Here is an 11884-nt window from a genome sequence, read left to right as displayed (position 1 = left end):
TTAAGTGTCCTACCTCTTTATAACTCCTAATAGGAATTAAATTTCAAGTTGAGTTTCAGAGGAGACAAACCATAATCAAACCATAGCAGCCTCTAAGTCATTTTGCACAGGTAAAAGCTAGAGGATGTAAGAATAATTACACAGAAAATAAACTGTTAGATACTACTGAGTGAAGGAGGGGGTAGATTCAAATACATGTTATCATGTATTTGAAATATTGTACTTGACCTGCTGGGCTTTGTCAACTCTACCACCATTCTAGATTTACCTAAGCTTAAAAAAATCAAGATACTCCAACTATTAACAAAGTCATTTCGAAGATCAAGATGATCCATACAAACACTAAAAACCCATAAGTACGCCACTTTTAATATCTTACAAGGGAGACTTTATGGTAAAAACATTATATAAAAATGTGACACTGCGTAAAAATAAAAGATTCAACTCATCAGGAATAAGTCATTTCCAGATTTAAAGGTGCCTTATAATATAGTCCAGGAAAAGATAGTTTAATAAAAGTGGAGCCACTATAGTTTTAGGGAAATGTTAAGGAAAAAAACTGCAGAGGAAACTCTTTCGTAACTAGGGGGGCACGGTGGACCTATGTGGCGGGCAAGGGTGTTCACGGCTCAGGAGCCCAGCTGCAGAGACTATGCACCATTGCTGGAAAGGGAGATGAGGTGGACCTCGGTAGCCCAAGACATTGGCAAGGAATTGGCTGGAAGAGCCTAGAGGGAATGAGGCTTGAAGCCCTGCTAGGGAAAGTTCACCAGGCTAACTAGAGAAGAGAAAAATAAATAAATAAATAAATAAATAAATAAAAGGGACCAGCACAGACACGAGTCTCTCTCTACACTCACCTTACAAAGGCGAGTAAGATAAAGAGCAGGTGTCATTTTGAACATACGTAAAAGCAGCGCCCACCATCACCCAAGCAGAAAAACCTGACTCTGATAGGAAGAAATAACAGGAGGTTAGAACCTAGTGAATGTGTGGAGCTAATGAACTGAGACTGTGAAAAACTGAAGGTGTAGGAGACTTCAATATTCCACACTCAAAAACAGACAGATCAACCGGACAGAAGATCAATAAGGAAACAGCAGATTTAATCGATACTGTAGCCCAAATGGATCTAACAGATATATACAGAACTTTCAATCCTACAGCTAAAGATTTTACATTCTTCTCAGCAGTGCATGGAACCTTCTCTAGGATTGACCACATACTAGGCCATAAAGCAAGTCTCAGCAAATTCAAAAGAATTAGAATCATACCATGCAGCTTCTCAGACCATAAAGGAATGAAGTTGGAAATTAGCAACTCAGGAATCCCTAGAGAGTATGCAAACACATGGAGACTGAACAACATGCTCCTGAATGAACAGTGTGTCATAGAAGAAATCAAATGAGAAATCAAAAACTTTATGGAAGTAGATAAAGATAACAGCACAATATATCCAAACTTATGGGATACAGCAAAAGCAGTGTTAAGAGGAAAGTTTATATCAATAGGTGCCTACATCAAGAAATTGGAAAGGAACCAAATACATGAACTTTCAGTGCATCTCAATGATCTACAAAAACTGCAGCAAACCAGACCCAAATCTAGTAGAAGAAGAGAAATAATTAAAATCAGAGAAGAAATCAACAGGATTGAATCCAAAAAAAATTGCAAAAAATCAGCCAAAAGAGGAGATGGTTTTTTGAAAAAATAAACAAAATTGACACACCATTGGCCCAACTAACTGAAAAAAGAAGAGAAAAGACCCAAATCAATAAAATCAGAGATGAAAAAGGAAACATAACAACAGACACCACAGAAATAAAAAGAATCATCAGAAATTACTACAAGGACTTGTATGCCAGCAAACAGGGAAATCTCTCAGAAATGGATAGATTCCTGGACACATGCAACCTGCCTAAATTGAACCAGGAAGACATAGAAAACCTAAACAGACCCATAACTGAGAAAGAAATTGAAACAGTAATAAAGGCCCTCCCAACAAAGAAAAGCCCAGGACCAGATGGATTCACTGCTGAATTCTACCAGACATTTAAAGAACTAACACCAATTCTTCTCAAACTACTAAGAACAATCCAAAAAGAGGGAATGCTCCCAAATTCTTTCTATGAAGCCAGCATAACTTTAATTCCTAAGCTGGAAAAAGATGCGGCATTGAAAGAAAATTACAGACCAATATCCCTGATGAACATAGACGAAAAATCCTCAATAAAGTTCTGGCCAATAGAATGCAACAACACATCAGAAAGATCATCCACCCAGACCAAGTGGGATTTATCCCTGGGATGCAGGGATAGTTCAACATTTGCAAATAAATCAATGTGATACACCACATTAACAAACTGCAGAAGAAAAACTATATGGTTATCTCAATAGATGCAGAGAAAGCATTTGATAAAATACAACACCCTTTCATGATGAAAACTCCAAGCAAATTGGGTATAGAAGGAACATTCCTCAACACAATCAAAGCAATTTATGAAAAACTCACGGCCAACATCCTATTGAATGGGGAAAAGTTGGAAGCATTTCCACTGAGATCTGGTACCAGACAGGGATGCCCACTCTCACCACTGCTATTCAATATAGTTCTGGAAGTTTTAGCCAGAGCCATTAGGCAAGTAAAAGAAATTAAAGGGATACAAATTGGGAAGGAAGAACTCAAACTATCCCTCTTTGCAGGCGATATGATTCTTTATTTAGGGGACCCAAAGAACTCTACTAAGAGACTATTGGAACTCATAGAAGATTTTGGCAAAGTAGCAGGATATAAAATCAATGCACAAAAATCAACAGCCTTTGTATACACAGGCAATGCGATGGCTGAGAAAGAAGTTTTAAGATCAATCCCATTCACAATAGCTACAAAAAGTTAAGAATAAACTTAACCAAGGATGTTAAAGATCTCTACAATGAGAATTACAAAATCTTAAAGAAAGAAATAGAAGAGGATAAAAAAATGGAAAAATCTTCCATGCTCATGGATTGGAAGAATCAATATCATCAAAATGTCCATTCTCCCAATAGCAATTTATAGATTCAATGTGATACCAATCAAAATACCAAAGGCATTCTTCTTAGAACTGGAAAAAATGAAGCTGAAATTCATATGGAGACACAGGAGACCTCGAATAGCTAATACAGTAATGCTGTATTCAAATAGGAGGTTTAGTTCAGAAATTATTAAGATTGTTCAGAGAATGGCAGATGTCCTAAATAGCACTCTGGCCTCAGAATCAGCCCTTAAGGCATGCGGATCCGGCTGAAAAGCCCATGAGACTATTTCAGGCATGGAAAGCCAAGACACTCTGGGGAAAAAAAAATGACCTAAATGAAAGATCTCTGCGAGTGAGATCCCAGTGGAAAGAACAGGTCATCAAAGAAGGAGGTACCTTTCTCTGAAGGGAGGAGAGAACTTCCACTTTGGCTACGACCTTGTCTAAATACGATCAGAGTCAGTGAACTCAAAAGGCTTCCATAGCCTTGGGAACTCATGACAAGAGCCTAGGGTGATTACTGATGCCATAAACAAGAGTGTCAATTTGTTAAGTCAACAACAGGAGTCACTGTGCACTTACTCCTCATGTAGGATCTCTGTCCTTAATGTGCTGTACATTGTGATTTAATGTTATAACTAGTACTCAAGCAGTATTTTTCACTTTGTGTTTTTATGTGGGTGCAAACTGTTTAAATCTTTACTTAATATATGCTAAACTGATCTTCTGTATAGAAAGAGAATTGAAAATGAATCTTGATGTGAATGGAAGGGGAGAGGGTGTGGGAAAGGGGAGGGTTGCGGGTGGGAGGGAAGTTGGAGGGGGGGAGCCATTGTAATCCATAAGCTGTACTTTGGAAATTTATATTCATTAAATAAAAGTTAAAAAAATAAAAAATAAAAAGTATGATGATACTTTAAAACAAAAAGATTGTTCAAAAGCAACACAGGTTGGGAGAAGGTATTGGCAAAACATACAATATTCAAAAGGACCTGTTTCTGGTATATAAAGAGTAAAGAGCTCTGGCAAGTCATTAAAAAAAGCACAACTCAATAGAAAAATTACAAAAAAAAAAAATTAAAAACCTGGCATGGACAGTTTAAAGGGTTTAAAGGGCATACCATCACAGGGTCCAACTCTCATGACCTTATCTAACCCTAATCACCTTGCAAAGAACCTGTCTCCAAATACCATCATACTTGAGTTTAGGACTTCAACTTAAGAATCTTAGGGAGACACAGCCGGCGCCGCGGCTCACTAGGCTAATCCTCCGCCTAGCGGCGCCGGCACACCGGGTTCTAGTCCCGGTCGGGGCGCCGGATTCTGTCCCGGTTGCCCCTCTTCCAGGCCAGCCCTCTGCTGTGGCCAGGGAGTGCAGTGGAGGATGGCCCAGGTGCTTGGGCCCTGCACCCCACGGGAGACCAGGAAAAGCACTTGGCTCCTGGCTCCTGCCATCGGATCAGCGCGGTGCGCCGGCCGCAGCGCGCCGGCCTCGGCAGCCATTGGAGGGTGAACCAACGGCAAAAAAGGAAGACCTTTCTCTCTGTCTCTCTCTCTCTCACTATCCACTCTGCCTGTCAAAAAAAAAAAAAAAAAAAAAAAAAAAGAATCTTAGGGAGACACAAACATTCAGTTCACAAGATCAAGATCAAGAGCTGATGAATAGGTTAATGGATACTCACTTTCGTTTGTCACTAGGAATATTATAATATTATATAATTATTTATTTTATATAATTATATAATTATATAATTTTTATATAATTTTATATAATTTTTTATAAAATTATATAAATTATAAAATTTATATAAATTTTATAATTTATATAAATTATTTTATATAATTTTATATAATTATATAATTATTTATTATAATATTATAATTATATATATTATATATATATTATATATATAATATAATTAATATATTATAATATATATTATAATATATAATATATAATATATATTATATATAATATATATATAATATATATAATATAATATAATATTATAATATATTATAATATATAATATTATAATATTATAATAAAGCCACCATGTGGTACTAGCAGAAGCCCACCAGAATGGCTAAATTTTGTTTATAAGACTTATAGCAGTAGGTGTTGGTTAGCACATGGGATGACTGAAGTCTCATAGACTGCTGATGAGAGGGTGTCTCATACAACTACTTAAAAAAAGCTCTTTCATTTGTTAGTTGCCTTGTTTGGAAGTGTGTTTGACCAGTAAGACCAAGTGTCACTATACCTGCCAACAGGCAAAGTGCCTACACACAGAAATTCAACAGGCAGGATCATTTACAGCAGCATTACCATGGCACTCCAAACAGTAAACAGCCTACAAATCCTTCAACATGGGATTGGACCTAGAAAATATATGAAAAGTGAAGAAAATGTAGGTGCACACAGCATGGATGAATATCACAAATATAATATTATGAATTTTAAAAGCAAGGCAAAATAATACAGATTGTATGATTCCTTTTCTATAAAGTTGAAAAAAAAAAAACCTTTACTTTCGGAATTCAGGATAGAGGTCACTCTGGGGAGAAGTTGAGGGCTGAGGCCTCCCAGGGGATTTGAGGGGTAATTCTGATACTGACAACGTTCTACTTCCTAACTTCAGTGGCTTCTTTGGTAATAGTTTATCAATCCTTTTATGCTTTCACACTGTAAGTTTTCCTCATTATCCCATTTAAAAAGTTGAGATAGGGGAGGGGATGATGTGTGATTCAGCATCTGCCATCTGCTTAAATTGTGTTGGGAACTCTCTATGCCCCTCCTTTTAGTGTAATTATTCCTAATTTTGCAAATGAGAGAAACAAGCTTCAGAGTGATTTGCTCTATTATGTACCATTTAGGAAGAGTAAAAGTAGAGCTACAAGTGATTCCATTTCCAGTGCATACTACTGCATCTCAGCAATCAGTCTAACTCTAGTCTTACTCCAGGTCCCTGAACTTTGCTACTTTTAAAGTGACTATTTAGATAAAAGTATGCATCATAATATTATGTAGGCATTTATACATTTAGATCTACATATATGTGCATAATCATATATTTCTGAAAAAGAAGGTGTGGTTATTTGAAAAGGCCACCTACTTTTAAATATCAGATTGGTGATATTGAGAAGACTAGTACGTAAATTGTTTTTCATTTTTCCTCTAGTTCATGAGATCATTGGGAGATATGGAATAATATTTCTCTGTCCTTGTTGGTTAGCTGAATTGCAGGAACTTTCTTAGGCTCCCTATAGTTTAATGTTTTCATTTCTTTGTTTTAAAGATTTATTTTATTTATTTGAAAAACAGTTACAGAGAGAGGTCGAGATGGAGAGAGAGGTCTTCTATCTGCTAGTTCACTCCCCAGATGGCTTAACGGCTAGAGCTGCACAGATCTGAAACCAGGAGCCTGGAGCTTCTTCTGGGTCTCCCACATAGGTGTAGGGGTCCAAGGACTTGAGTCATCTTCTACTGCTTTCCCAGGCCATAGCAGAGAGCTGGATCAGAAGAGGAGCAGCCAGCACTAGAACCGGCGCCCATATGGGATGCCAGTGCTTCAGGCCACAGCTTTAACCCACTGTGCCACAGCGCTGGGCCCATAATGTCTTCATTTCAAAATCAGAAATCAGACCACCCCCTCCTACCTTGTAGCACTGTTCTAAGAACATTGGGTTTTAGGTATAATAAGATTTTATTAAAAGTATTAAGCCATGAAAAGTGGGAATAAACACTAGAAGCCAGAGCATGGCAAGGTGCAAGGATTCACACTCTGCCTGTGCTCATGCAGGTGCAATCATCTGCAAGAGGAAGTTTGTAGCAGTTTGAGAGACAAATGATTCTGAGAAAGGAAAGGGAAACAAAACTGCCTTTTCCATTCCATCTCCCAAATGAGAAAATGTATTTCTGTGTATTCATCTAAAAGCACGTAAATCAACAGTTTGAAAATGCCATGGATTCTTACAGAAGAGAATAGGGATAATCTTCTAAAAGTATCTGTTTCTCTCCAAGCTCAGTTACTAAGAGGAGTGGAAATGCAGAATATTAGAGCTGAAAATGAGTCCATACTTTCAACAGTGTCTATGAAGTTTAAACCACATGTCAAGCATCTTGTAAGCACTTTAGGATCCTATGGTGCATTTAATTCTCTTAGAAACAGAAAAGGTGTTCGTTCCTTCACTCCAGAGAAGAGAAAACTGGGATTCACAGATGAAGTAATGTGTCCAACAGCAGAAATCAGGTGAATGATACTCTCAGGACTGGCAATAGGATATTCTGATTCCTGTTTCAGACTTACATTAATCTTGTAGGTCTAAAATAAAAATTTTTAAATTCTTCATAATATGCAGAAATAGATCAAGAGCATCACTTGCCATTCTTTTGGTTAAAATCAAGTGTAGAGCCAAAGGAGACGAACTATTTTTTACAAGATCACTGAGGCACATTCACTCATACTAACTAATTAAAAACCCTTTTCTGGTTTCAGGTATGCAAAGTTCTGTGCTAGATATTCAGAGTGCAGATTCAAAGAACAGAAGAAGTTGAGGAAGCGGCCTGGAGTGTTTATATTTCTCCTTTTGAGTCCTTCCAGGGTCACCATTACTGGTGGTGTCTAACTTACATAAATCTGAGAAATGTTGTTGACTTGCCCTCCAGAATCCTTGCCCATGGGAAAGACATGATCTAAAATCTGGGTCTATTTAGTTCATCTGATGATGGGAGAGTATATGAGGCTTAAGTAAATCAATAAAATTAATTATTAGCTAGAGTCTTATCCATGTTAATCAAATGGTAAACCTCTCATGCAGTTCCTTTGGTGTTGTGTAAAGGAGTGAGCCTACCTTGTTGCTGCTCCTCTGAGATGTTCCACATGGATTTAACTCGAGAGAGTCACATCCTTCCCATGGCTAGGCCAAGTTTCCACTTGAAAATAATTCTATGAGTTAAGATCTTCCTTAGTGCCAAAAAAGGACCCTAAAAATAGTTTCACACATTTGTTATAGACTTCCTTTTCAAGAAAAATGTTCAGCTCATTCTAAGAGAGTCTCTAAAATCACAAAACATTTGATAACATTTTTCTTGATTAATCTTTAGAAAAGCTTAGATGTAATTAAGAAATATAGTTAATACTTTAGGAGAAATAAATAACAATATTCGTCTCTGAGCAATAAATTATATTTTCCCTGTAGTATTTCTGCAGATTTCCTCAGTGGAATTACCTTGTCTTCATTCTCTTGCTTCAAAATTAGCAGCTGACAGTGGATGCACCCTTAATTCTTTAAATAACACTGGAGGTTATGGCTCCATGTTAGGCCATGTGAGTTCTGTTTTTCTCACTGGCTTTTTTTTTTTTTTTTGACAGACAGAGTGGACAGTGAGAGAGAAAGACAAAGAGAAAGGTCTTCCTTTGCCATTGGTTCACCCTCCAATGGCTGCCGCGGCCGGCAAGCTGCGGCCAGCGCACCGCGCTGATCCGATGGCAGGATCCAGGTACTTATCCTGGCCTCCCATGGGGTGCAGGGCCCAAGCACTTGGGCCATCCTCCACTGCACTCCCTGGCCATAGCAGAGAACTGGCCTGAAAGAGGGGCAACCAGGACAGAATCCGGCACCCCGACCAGGACTAGAACCTGGTGTGCCGGTGCCGCAAGGCAGAGGATTAGCCTAGTGAGCTGTGGCGCCGGCCTTTCTCACTGGCTTTTGCTGAGTGTCAGTTGTTTAAAATGATTTGCAGGATGCATGGATTTTGAGTTGTAATAATGGGCACTGCAGGAGTCTCCTATGTGGTCTTGACATTACTAATCATATTCAAGACTAAATGTCTATAGTAGATTTCAATTAAAAATGAGATATTTTTGATAAACCATGAGACTATAACCTTAACTGTCCTGTTGTTTTCTAACTATGTAATCCCATAGTGGTAATACCATAGGTGGTATCTTAAGGGCCAGACACAAGTGTAGTTAACAAAATGAGACAAATAATAGCTGAAGAGGTCCCTAAGAGACTTGTGAAAGGGCTGCCCTTCAAGGGAGAGAGCAAATGGATTCTTTGTAGATATCTAAAATGGGATCTCACTAGCTTTCACTAGTTGATCTTTATAGTGAGTTCTCATAACTTTATGTAATGTCAGCATCCACTATGATTTTATGTTGGGCTTTCTCAGACATCCTCGATGCAACTTCCAATTGTCTGCCTTCTTTCAGTTCCTCAATGAGATCAATCTGGAGTTTACGTCACTGATGACCACCTGTTTATGGGTCAGCTCCTCTTGGGCCACACCCTGTACAGACAATGCAGAAAGGCCTCAGTGGTCACCTGTCAGTCACATTGTGATTCCTAGAAACTGTGCCTCCTTGCTTGAGATTGACTGCTTAAACCTCCCCTCAGGAAATCTGGATAAGACTCTGGACCCCAGTGTAGGTGTTGGCCCATGGATCTCTCCCTGACCTCCATGTGTGAGTGGCCCCTGAGTGGGCCAAGATTCCCCACCCAAAACTTTTGAGAGATAAAAAAATTATATTTGTTTATTTCTCTCCTAATAATTGAAAAGATGCTCTCCATAGTAAAAAAATTTTAAATTAAAAAAAAAAAAACTCCACTTTAAACAGTATTGTGGGACTTCACTAGCTTTTGTGTACATGGGGCATCTGCTCCTCTAATGTACTAATGTACTAATGTATGCTGGAAACCTTCACCAGCTGTACACTTTTCCAGCCAAGATCATTCCCCAGCCACATTTTATCTCTCACCACAGGACACTTTCTTTATTTTTAAAAATTTATTTATTTATTTGAAAGGCAAAGTTACAGAGAGGAAGAGGCAGAGTCTTCCATCGACTAGTTCACTCCCCAAATGACCATAACAGCCAAAGCTGAGCCAGACCAAAGCCAGGAGCAAGTAGCTTCATCCAGTTCTCTCACAAGGGTGCAGGGGCCCAAGTGGGTTCAGGGACCCAAGTACTTGGGCCTGTTCCACTACTTTCCCAGACCCATCAGCGGGGAGTTGGATCACAAGTGGAGCAGCCGGGACTCAAACCGGTGCACATGTGGGATGCCACAGTGGAACCCACTACACCACATCGCCTGCTCCAGGGCATGGTTTAACTTGCTGTTCACTACAGACTCCGTTCCAAGGGGTCTCTTCTTCAAGAACTGGAGCCAAAGAGGACATAATCTTGTCATTTCAACTTCTCTTCTGAAAGCAAACACATTTTTTAAAAAAATAGATTTTGTCTGTATGTATTAATTTGAGAGAAAGAATGTGTGTGTACTCCTATCTACTGGTTCACTCCCCAAATATCTGTGGTGATCAGCTCTGAGCCAGCTCAAAGCCAGGAACCATGAAATCAACCCAGGTCTCCCGCATGGGTGACAGGAATCCAATCACTTGAGCCATCACCTGCTGCCTTCCATAGTGCACAATGAGAGGAGACTGGAATTAGGAGTAGCACCAGGACTTGAACTGGATGCTGAGATTGGGATGTGGGCATCATTACTGGTGTCTTGACCACTAAGCCAAATGCCTGCTCCAGCAAGCACATTTTTACTTCAACCATGCAAGGCTAATCTTGAAAATAAATCAAAGAGAAGAAAATAAAATGCAAAATAAACCTTGGAAAGTTGGCAAGCATACCACAACCTATAAAATCAGTTCCAATTCAGTCTCCAAACTACAGACTTGACTCTCTTCTTTGACAGTAATTGGATTTCCTTTCTCCTTGTATGCCCTTTGATTCCGCTTTCCTGAAACTTTCCAACTGTGGTTTGTAAATTAAATTTAGCACAATTCTGTTTATATCAATACCATATATTTATCAATATAATATATCAGATTCAACTGCAAAAAACTTTAATGCCCTCCAAATGTAAACTTAGAACAATGGTCACATTTCCTTTCAAAATTTGGATACAAACTGAGGTCTAGCTGTTTAAGTTGGAAGAGCTCGGTAATGGTTATATCAGAGCAAGAAGTTCTAGAGTTCCATTGCACAGCAGGGTAAAGATAGATAATGCTAATGTACTATTTAGTTCTCTAGTTTAAAAAAAAAAACTAGAACAAAAATATTTTTGGATTTCAACTATACAGAAATGTTAAATGCTTGAAAGGATAACTATATTTACCCTGATTGGACATTACACATTGCAAGCTGTAACAAACATCATATAAGATCCCCCAAATATGTATAATTTTTTAGATAAATAAATAAGAGAATTCACATGCTATGATTTGAGATGATTTTCATAGAGGCTGTGCCCACACTATCGTATCTGTCACTTTCATTTCTTGGTTTTTATATATGTTTTGAGCATGAAACATATAATTCTCCCTGATGATTGATGCTTTTTGTGTTTAGAGAGAAGTGGGTATGAGTAATACATAAAAATGCTCAGGAGAGTCCAACCCTCTTCCCGAAGTGTTTTTCTCCTAAACCCAAAAGTTTACAAGAGTTTTTCATTATGTCACAAATTCTGGCTCATTTGTTGATACCAAAGCCCTTTGATTAGTCTCATACACTAGTTAATTAACTAGCTACTATCAAAAGGGTTCCAAATAACAGAATGATGACAGCTTCAGTTATACCTCTGATCTCAAGTCCCAGATTCAGCAAATTTAAATAAGTCCCAGAAATACAATGTTTTATATATAATCAGAATGCAACCCAAAGTTAGACTGCTATCCATTGAAACCTATTCAAAGAAGTCTAGATTGAGTTTCTGAAATTTGGTGTCATTATTATTATTATTATTCAAGAGCAATAGATGAGCCACAGAGCCACCACTGTTTCCAGTAGAGCAATATTCTGTGGCCCACATGCAAGCATAGACCCTAAAGAGATCCAGGTCCTTCTAGTT

General features: G+C 38.3%; 1 long non-coding RNA gene across 3 annotated transcripts in view; it reads right to left on the bottom strand.

Moving 5' to 3' along the window:
* Positions 1 to 9834: 9834 nt before the first annotated feature.
* LOC103351267 (uncharacterized) overlaps positions 9835 to 11884 on the bottom strand; it is a 56533-nt gene continuing 54483 nt past the window's right edge. For all 3 annotated transcript variants that reach the window (XR_011380678.1, XR_011380677.1, XR_011380676.1), the window contains one exon: positions 9835 to 10226. This is a non-coding gene — a long non-coding RNA (uncharacterized lncRNA). The remainder of the gene's footprint in view (positions 10227 to 11884) is intronic.

This window comes from Oryctolagus cuniculus, chromosome 12 (genome assembly GCF_964237555.1).
Source record: "Oryctolagus cuniculus chromosome 12, mOryCun1.1, whole genome shotgun sequence".
Taxonomy (NCBI): Eukaryota; Metazoa; Chordata; class Mammalia; order Lagomorpha; family Leporidae; genus Oryctolagus; species Oryctolagus cuniculus.
The sequence above is the reverse complement of the archived record's forward strand: the minus strand, read 5'-3'. Positions and strand labels throughout refer to the sequence as shown.